This window comes from Citrus clementina, unplaced genomic scaffold, assembly GCF_000493195.1.
Source record: "Citrus clementina cultivar Clemenules unplaced genomic scaffold, Citrus_clementina_v1.0 scaffold_8, whole genome shotgun sequence".
NCBI classification, from domain to species: domain Eukaryota; kingdom Viridiplantae; phylum Streptophyta; class Magnoliopsida; order Sapindales; family Rutaceae; genus Citrus; species Citrus x clementina.
In genome coordinates, this window is record NW_006262022.1 from 16,098,865 (window position 1) to 16,107,187 (window position 8,323).

Consider the following 8,323-nt stretch of genomic DNA (forward strand, 5'->3'; position numbering starts at 1 on the left):
CTATGATTTAAAATTACTTACCTCCCCGGCAACGGCGCCAAAAACTTGTTGTGCAAATTTTAATGTACTCGCAAGCGCACGAATCTATTGTAGTATAGACTAATGGTGACGAGTGTCGATCCCACGAGGAGGTGGATTTTAATTGTGTAGAATTAATTTTGTAAATGGGTTGTTGGATTTATGGTGGAAATGATTTGGTATATGCTAAAACTTAAATTAAAATGGCGAGAATAAATTCTAAAATTGGAATTGCAATGGCGAGAATAAATTGAAGATAATTCTATTGAAATGACGTACTTGGGTATCTGGATCCGTATCAACATGCATCATGGGCTAAATAATCCGTATTAATGCCAATTAAATCATGAGGGGGGAATCCACACCTCATGAACCACGCTCTAATCAATATGGTGCTAAGGGCTTATCGTGCCAAATAATAATAACCTTATACTAGAGAGCCGGTGTAACCAAGGCGGTACTAGACAAGATTAGTATTATTTGTCGACGAGAAGTCAAAACATCCACAAAAACTAGAGGGGAAGAGAAAGTAAATTTACCAAATTAAGCCCATGACACATGTTGAGACTTCACCTTCAACCCAAGCTTGAAAGAAAATTAGCCACTCATAATTGAACTAGGGGCAAAATGGAAATTTATTAAAATACGAAGAAAATACAAGATGGAGAGGGAATTACAGAAAATGGATCCCAAAAATGGATTCAGAGATATCAAATTAGGGGGGGGAGGCCCCCTTTTTATAGATACATGGAGTAAATCATGGCCATTGGATTAAAAACAGTTTGGACGCTCAGGATTGCGCCACGTCATCAGTCAACAGTCCACGGTTTGACCACGCGGATGAACAGTAACACGGTTTGACCCGACTTTGAACAGTAACGCGGTTTGACCCGGATGAACAGTAACGCGGTTTGGTTGAAAATAATCCTGTGTGATGCATGCACCGTACACGAGATTTTTCGTCCACTGATATGCTGCCACGTCACCATCAACAGTACATAAGAATTTTAGCCCAACAGGATCGTGACACCTCATCAGTCAATGCCACATCATCGGTCAATGCCACGTCATCGATCCGTCTATGTGAACAGTGTCGTGAACAGTAACGTAGACAGTACCGTATACGTGAATAGTACCGTACATGTGAATAGTGTCATTTTTCCTTTTATGCTCCTCCTAAGGTTTTCGACCGTCCTGAGTTCAAAAGTGATGTCCGTTTTGCCGTCTGATCTCTCCTTTATTGTGAAATGACTATAATGCCCCTAAAATACATAAAATACTTAATTAAAATAAAACACATGTAATTAAATCACAAGAAAGTTAAATATATAAAAGTAAGGGTTGTTAGTAAGACTTAAAATGTAAAATGACGGTTTTCTCCTTTATAAATATGCATTTTCTAATACTCAACATCCATCACCAATCCCACTTCCAACACCACCACTGGCTTGTATGATGTTTTCATCCACTTCTTCAGACTATTCTTCCTCTTTCCTCCTTTAGACACCCACACCGATTCCCAACGAAATGTTGTGTCCAAACCCTTTGTCCCTTCACTAATTATCTCATCTGGCCACCTAGAACCTCCCAAACCTTTTGAATCAGTCCTCAACTGGCAAACCCAAAATGCCAGAGCACAGAATGATACTTTGTTGAATATCAACTCCAAAGTTGAGAACATCAGTTTACGAACTGAACAACTTGAGACAAAAGTTGACTCCATCTCTGCACAGATGCAGCAGATCCACCAAAATCTCCAGTCCCGAGTTACCCAACTCGATTCTGAGTTACGAGCTATGCTTGCCCAGCGCTATTATGGCCCGGAATTTGACCAAAAGGAAAGGAAAATCAGACGCTTAAAAGCTGAACTTGCTCAGATTGAATCTGAAAAACAAAGACCTACCCTTTTTACCACGTCACCGCCTATCCCTTCCATAGGTCCAACTTATCATCCCTTTGCCTCTATGCTTTCACCCATCAGACAGTATGATCCTTCCAAGTTATTCAGCATGAACCATACTCTTTTCAGAGACAATCCCTTACCACCACCACCTAAGCCTAAACCAAAGCCTAAACCACAACCACGACCCGTTACATTTCATCAGTCATCTATTACCATCCCTGGCCAACACTCTCCTGGTCATACTCCGGCATCGCCACCGGTACCTCCTCCACCAACTGAATCCCAACCACCATCTCAATCCAAAGATAAACAACCAATGCACCAGTTTAGTGCCTATACAGTCGCCCACTCTTCTACTACAGATGACCCAACTTCCGATTTAAATCTAGCTGTCTCTGATAGCCATACTGAGACTGACACAGAATCCTCAGTATCCACTAGTGATTCTGAAAAGTCCTATGCTGATATCACCAGAATCTTGATGGCCCAACCTGATCAACCTCCTCAAGGCCAAACTTCCCATACAGAACCATATGTTGATATTCCCTCAGAAGTTGAAGAAGAAATGCCTGAATCCTCTGCCACAAACCAACCCCCTCCAGCTCAAGCCCATACCAGTTCACCTAGTCAAAAATCTTCAAATGGCCCATGGTTCACATTTGATGATCTTCCATCTCATAAATGGCGTGATCGCCTTAATGAAATGTTTGCCTGGATTGACCTTCAAATACTACGTCCAGGAGCCACAACTCAATCAGTCCTTAGAGAGTTTGCTACTCGTTTTACGGGTGCCCTAAGAGATTGGTTTGATTCTTTAGGCAACTACAGACAATTGCAGTTTGTTCAATTACCAGAAGTCTCAAGTGCCCGTGCAGTTATCCATGATCAATTCCTTGGAGACCCCTCTGCAGTCTTTGAAGCTGCATGACGAGACTATCTCAACATGAAATGTTGTTCCCTTAATGCTAAGGATCTTGACTTCCATTACAAGTGGATGTCTTTGCTATTTTATAAGCTTAATGGATTCAATGAACCGACATTAAAGCATGTCTTTCTAGCCTCTCTTCCAGATGAACTCCAACCCGACATCCAGCGACAACTCACAGCATCCAATCTTTCCCTTGACAACATCTCCCTTGGCAAAATCTTCCAGCTTGCCAAAACTTGTCTCGATAAACTCTGCGAGCAGAAACAGTTTTTCAAAGAACTGTTGAAAGACAAAGAACCATTTCGGAGTGCTTGCAAAAAGCCTTATTTGCAGATCAAATGCAAAAAGAAAAAGGATTGTGATTGTAGTCCTAAAAAGAAAAGGCATTTTAAGAAATTTAGAAATCCAGAATTTTCATCCAGACCTCGCCGATCCAGAAAGCCTTACAGATTCTTCCGAAAGAAGTCATCTTCTTCCAGAGACTTTAAACGGAGAAAATCAAGTAGATGTTTCATCTGCAGGAAAAAAGGTCATTATGCTAAAGAATGTCCCAACAAGCGAGAAAAATCTATTCGGTTAGTTGAGCATCTTCAAGCAACTACAGATTACTCTCCAGAAAAGGATGAACTGGAATTCTATTTCTCTGAACAAGATGAACCCAATGATGAAACAGTGTTCGCACTGCAGAACTCCTCTGATGATTCAGACAGTGATCAGTCCCAACTCATTTTCCACCAACAGTTACTGTCCCTTGACACTACTATTCCTATACCATCCATCAAACTCCAAATCTTGCCCTCAAAGTTTCAAAGGCCCATTCCAGCAATTGGTCTCATCGACACTGGTGCCCGACGCAGCATGTTAAACCCACATCTTCTTCCACCAGAATACTGGACAGACTATGAAGAACATTTCAAAACTGTCAATGGAAAACTCTTCACCACCACTTTGATTACCAAAAAACCCATTGGTATCCAAATCTTCCCAAATTGTGTCATTTGGACCAAAGTTATCGGTTCAACCCTTCCTAATAAGGATCTCTTGTTAGGTTTTGACATCCTTCACCAGATCAAACACCTCCAAATCCTTCCCAATGGAATTCTAGTCAAGTCCATGTTCAAGCCTTTCACAGACATTCTAAAACTCTACAATCTGTCTGAAACCCCTCAACCCTACCAAGATATTTCCCACAAGCTTTTGAGCTTCTGTCCAGAGTCCCATTCTGAGTTCACCCATCCAACCCCATTGTGGAAAAATAAGTCTTTCTTCATTAGGTTACCTTTCAAACTCAATGAAGACATTAACCCAACCAAAGCTACTCACCCAGGAATGAGTCCTTCTGATTTACTCCTAGCCCAACAAGAATGTTCCCAACTGTTAGCCCAAGGTCTTATTGAGCCCACAAATTCTCAATGGGCTTGCCAAGCCTTTTATATTGAAAAGCATTCTAAAATTGTCAGAGGCAAGAAACGCCTAGTTATTGACTATCAGCCATTAAACATGTTTCTACAAGATGACAAGTTTCCCTTGCCCCATAGACAAAGCATGTTTACTTTTCTAAAAAAATGCCCAAATCTTTTCAAAATTCGATTTAAAATCAGGTTTCTGGCAATTAGGCATTGAACCCTCTGAGCGTTACAAAACTGCCTTTTGTATTCCAAATGTCCATTTCCAATGGACCGTCCTACCCTTTGGCCTCAAAATTGCCCCATCCATTTTCCAAAAATCCATGGTCAACATCTTTCAGCCTATTCTGCATCATGCATTAATTTATAGTGATGATATTTTGCTTTTTTCAGGATCACATGATGAACATCGTCAGCTGTTAACTCAATTCTATGATATTGTCCAAAGTAATGGAATTATGTTATCGGCCAAGAAAAGCATCATTGCTACCGACAATATTGAATTCCTTGGTATGATCATAAAAGATGGCCATTATCAGCCAGGAAAACACATTGCCCAAGAATTGCTTCATTTTCCAGATCAGCAACTTTCCAAAAAGCAAGTTCAACAGTTTCTCGGCATCATCAATTACATCAAAGACTTCATCTCACATGTAGATCACTACACTCATCACCTTTCAGCTTTATTGAAAAAGAAACCCCTAGAATGGAATGCTGACCACACAAATGCTGTCACTACTCTCAAGCAAATTGCGCAAAATCCGCCTCCTTTAAAGTTGATCACTGATGGAAAGCACATATTGCAGACAGACGCAAGTGATGACTCATGGGGTGCCATCCTCCTTGAGGAGATCAATGGAAAAGACCACTTTATCGCTTACGCTAGTGGACAATTTTCTGACACACAGAAGCACTACCATAGTGTGTTCAAAGAAATCTTAGCGGTAAAGAATGGCATCAAAAAATTTGAGTATCATCTGATTGGACACCATTTTCTCATCCGTATGGACAGTTCAGCCTTCCCCAATATTCTCAATTTCAAAGATAAAATTGTTCCTGAAAAAATGTTACTCAGATTAAAAGATTGGTTTTCCAAATATGACTTTTCGATCAAGCATATAAAGGGATCCCAGAACCTCATCCCTGATATGCTATCCAGACTCTCCAAACCAGAAAAACCTCTCACCCTGTTTTCCACTACATACCACTTTCCGATCATCTCCATGGCTACATCATTACCCCCAGAAGCTCTCCAAAACCTTTTTCCCAAAATCCAACCGTGACACTGACCCCGATGAAACCGAAAGCTCATCCGAAGACGATTACATGAATCTCCGCTCTCCAAAAAGTTGTTTGTCTTGTTGCTTTCAATAAAGTAGTTTGTCTTATTGTAATAATTATGTTTTACTTTATGGTTTTGTCTTGGCTTGCCTTACGCTTAGGCTTTTGCCAGTTGTAAAAGTCTTTGTAAGCATGTTTTATCTTTTGTCCATTTGTCCAAGTCTTGATCGGTGGGCTTAGCTTTCTAAAAAGGTGTGCTACAGGTCATGATCACTTGAGAAGTCATGATCAATGTTGTCGTATCTTTATCTTTTGCTTTTGAAAAAGATAGGGGTCCTGTCCTATCTTCTCTGAGAATTCTCCTATATAAAGGATTCTCCCCTTGCTTGTAAGATATAGAATATAGAAGTTTGAAGCAATAAACTCTCGTGTGTTTTATCACTATGAATCTGTAAACCTCTCTCCTCTCTCTGCAAATGAAGCTCTCTAGAGAAAGAAAAAGAATAAAGAATTAAATTTGTTCATTTTGAAACCTAAGGAAGTATGCTCTGCACTTGCCTTCTAGTAAGGATCCTGTGCATCAGAAAACTTTTGATCGTTTTCTTATCTAGTTTGGTACCCTGTTTTAGACTAAAAGAAAGTCTGTTTTGGGTTGTATAACCCGAGATGAAAAATGTTTTAAAGGTTTTTCTGATTCCCCATTTGAGTATATCGACGGGAAACCGACGACGTAAATTCCAGAGGTGATCCTGAATAGGCACTAGTCTGGTCTGCACTGTTGGATAACAAGTCACGATTTACTCAATGTATCTATAAAAAGGGGGCTCTCCCCCCTAATTTGATAGCTCTTAATCCATTTTTGGACTCCATTTTCTGTAATTCCTTCTCCATCTTGTATTTTATACATATTTTAATAAATTCCCATTTTACCCCTAGTTCAATTATGAGTAGCTAATTTTCTTTCAAGCTTGGGTTGAAGGTGAAATCTCAACATGTGTCATGGGCTTTATTTGGTAAATTTAATTTCTCTTCCCCTCTAATTTTTGTGGATGATTTGACTTTTTGTTGACAAATAATAATAATCTTGCTTAGATACCGCCTTGGTTTCACCGACTCCTTAGTACAAGGTTATTATTATTTGGCACGATAAGCCCTTAGCACCATATTGATTAGAGTGTAGTTCATGAGGTGTGGATTCCCCCCTCATTATTTAATTGGCATTAATAAGGAATATTTAGCCCATGGTGCATGTTGATACGGATCCGGATACCTAAGTGCTTCATTTCAATAGATTTATCTTCAATTTATTCTCGCCATTTTAATTTAAGTTTTAGAATATTCCAAATCAATTTCATCAGAAATCCAACCACCCATTTACAAAATTAATTCTACACACAATTAAAATCCACCTCCTCGTGGGATCGACACTCGTCACCATTAGTCTATTCTACAATAGATCCGTGCGCTTGCGAGTTCAATAAAATTTGCACAACAAGTTTTTGGCGCCATTGCCGGAGAGGTAAGTAATTTTAATTCATAGAATTAATTTTTGTGAATAATTTCTTTTAATTATTTTCTTGTATTTTTTTATTAAAAAAAGAAAAAAAAAGTGAATCTGCATTTAGAGGTAATAATTTCTTTTCTTTCTCTATTCTTTACAATTCTGCAATTTAATTTTTAAGTTATTTTTCTTTGTAATTTTTGTTTATCTTATTAATTTAATTTTTAGTTAATGTATTTCACGAATTTTTTTTAGTGTGTTTTTATAGAAAGATTTTAATAGCGTAATAAGGTTAGTACCATAATTTCTCCTTCTTGTTTATTTTTATTAATTTTGTTCCCATTTATTTTTGTGTTCTTTGCATGCATGGTCGTAGGTCATTATTACCTAATCTTGAACCTATAAATCTTGAACTAGAAAAAACACTTCGCACACACAAGCACGTTAAAAATAAATTTGAAATAGATTTGCAACAACAACAAGCACCATAGGAGAGGCCATTTAAGGACTATTTCAGTCCCTTAGCTAATTTGAGCACATCATGCATAAGATACCCAAATGTAGTTGCTAGGAGTTTTGAACTAAAACCTAGTGTGTTAAATTGTCTCCCAACATTCTATGGCCTAGAAAATGAGGACCCATATAATCATTTGAATGATTTTCATGCTGTTTGTCAAACATTTAGATATGAGAATTTTTCAGATGATGATGTTAAACTTAGACTATTTCCATTTTCTTTAAAGGATAGAGCTCATTCATGGCTCAATACATTACCTGCCAATAGCATCACATCATGGGAACAAATGGTAACTAAGTTTTTGAATAAATATTTCCCAGTGCGTAAAACTAATGTTATTCACAGGGAAATTTCAGAGTTTACCCAGAGAGAAGACGAGCAGTTTTTCGAAACATGGGAGCGATTCAATGGGCTACTCTTGAAGTGTCCACATCATGGGTATGAGAAATGGCACCAATGCCAATACTTTTTGGAGGGATTATTGCCGAATGTGCAAGAATGACTAATGGCAACAAGTGGAGGAGAGCTAATGTCAAAAAGTGCATCAGAGATTTGGGAATTCTTCCAGCGACAAGCGGATAATTCCCAACAACGGAGTCGATCACTCAGGAATACTAAAAGAATTAAAGGAGTGAATGAAGTTCACATTGGCGAGTCAACTTTGGGAATCAAAGAAGTCAAGGAGATGGTTGAAAGTCTCTCTTGACAAATAGCATCGTTATCGACTGCTAAATCAACAGAACCACATGACCCTGACTCATATCCAGAT

General features: G+C 38.7%; 1 non-coding gene across 1 annotated transcript; it reads right to left on the minus strand.

Annotated features, from left to right (window-relative positions):
• Positions 1-7,891: 7,891 nt before the first annotated feature.
• Positions 7,892-7,995, minus strand: LOC112096534. Its single transcript, XR_002904436.1, has one exon. It is a non-coding gene; the product is annotated as a small nucleolar RNA R71 (small nucleolar RNA).
• Positions 7,996-8,323: the final 328 nt, after the last annotated feature.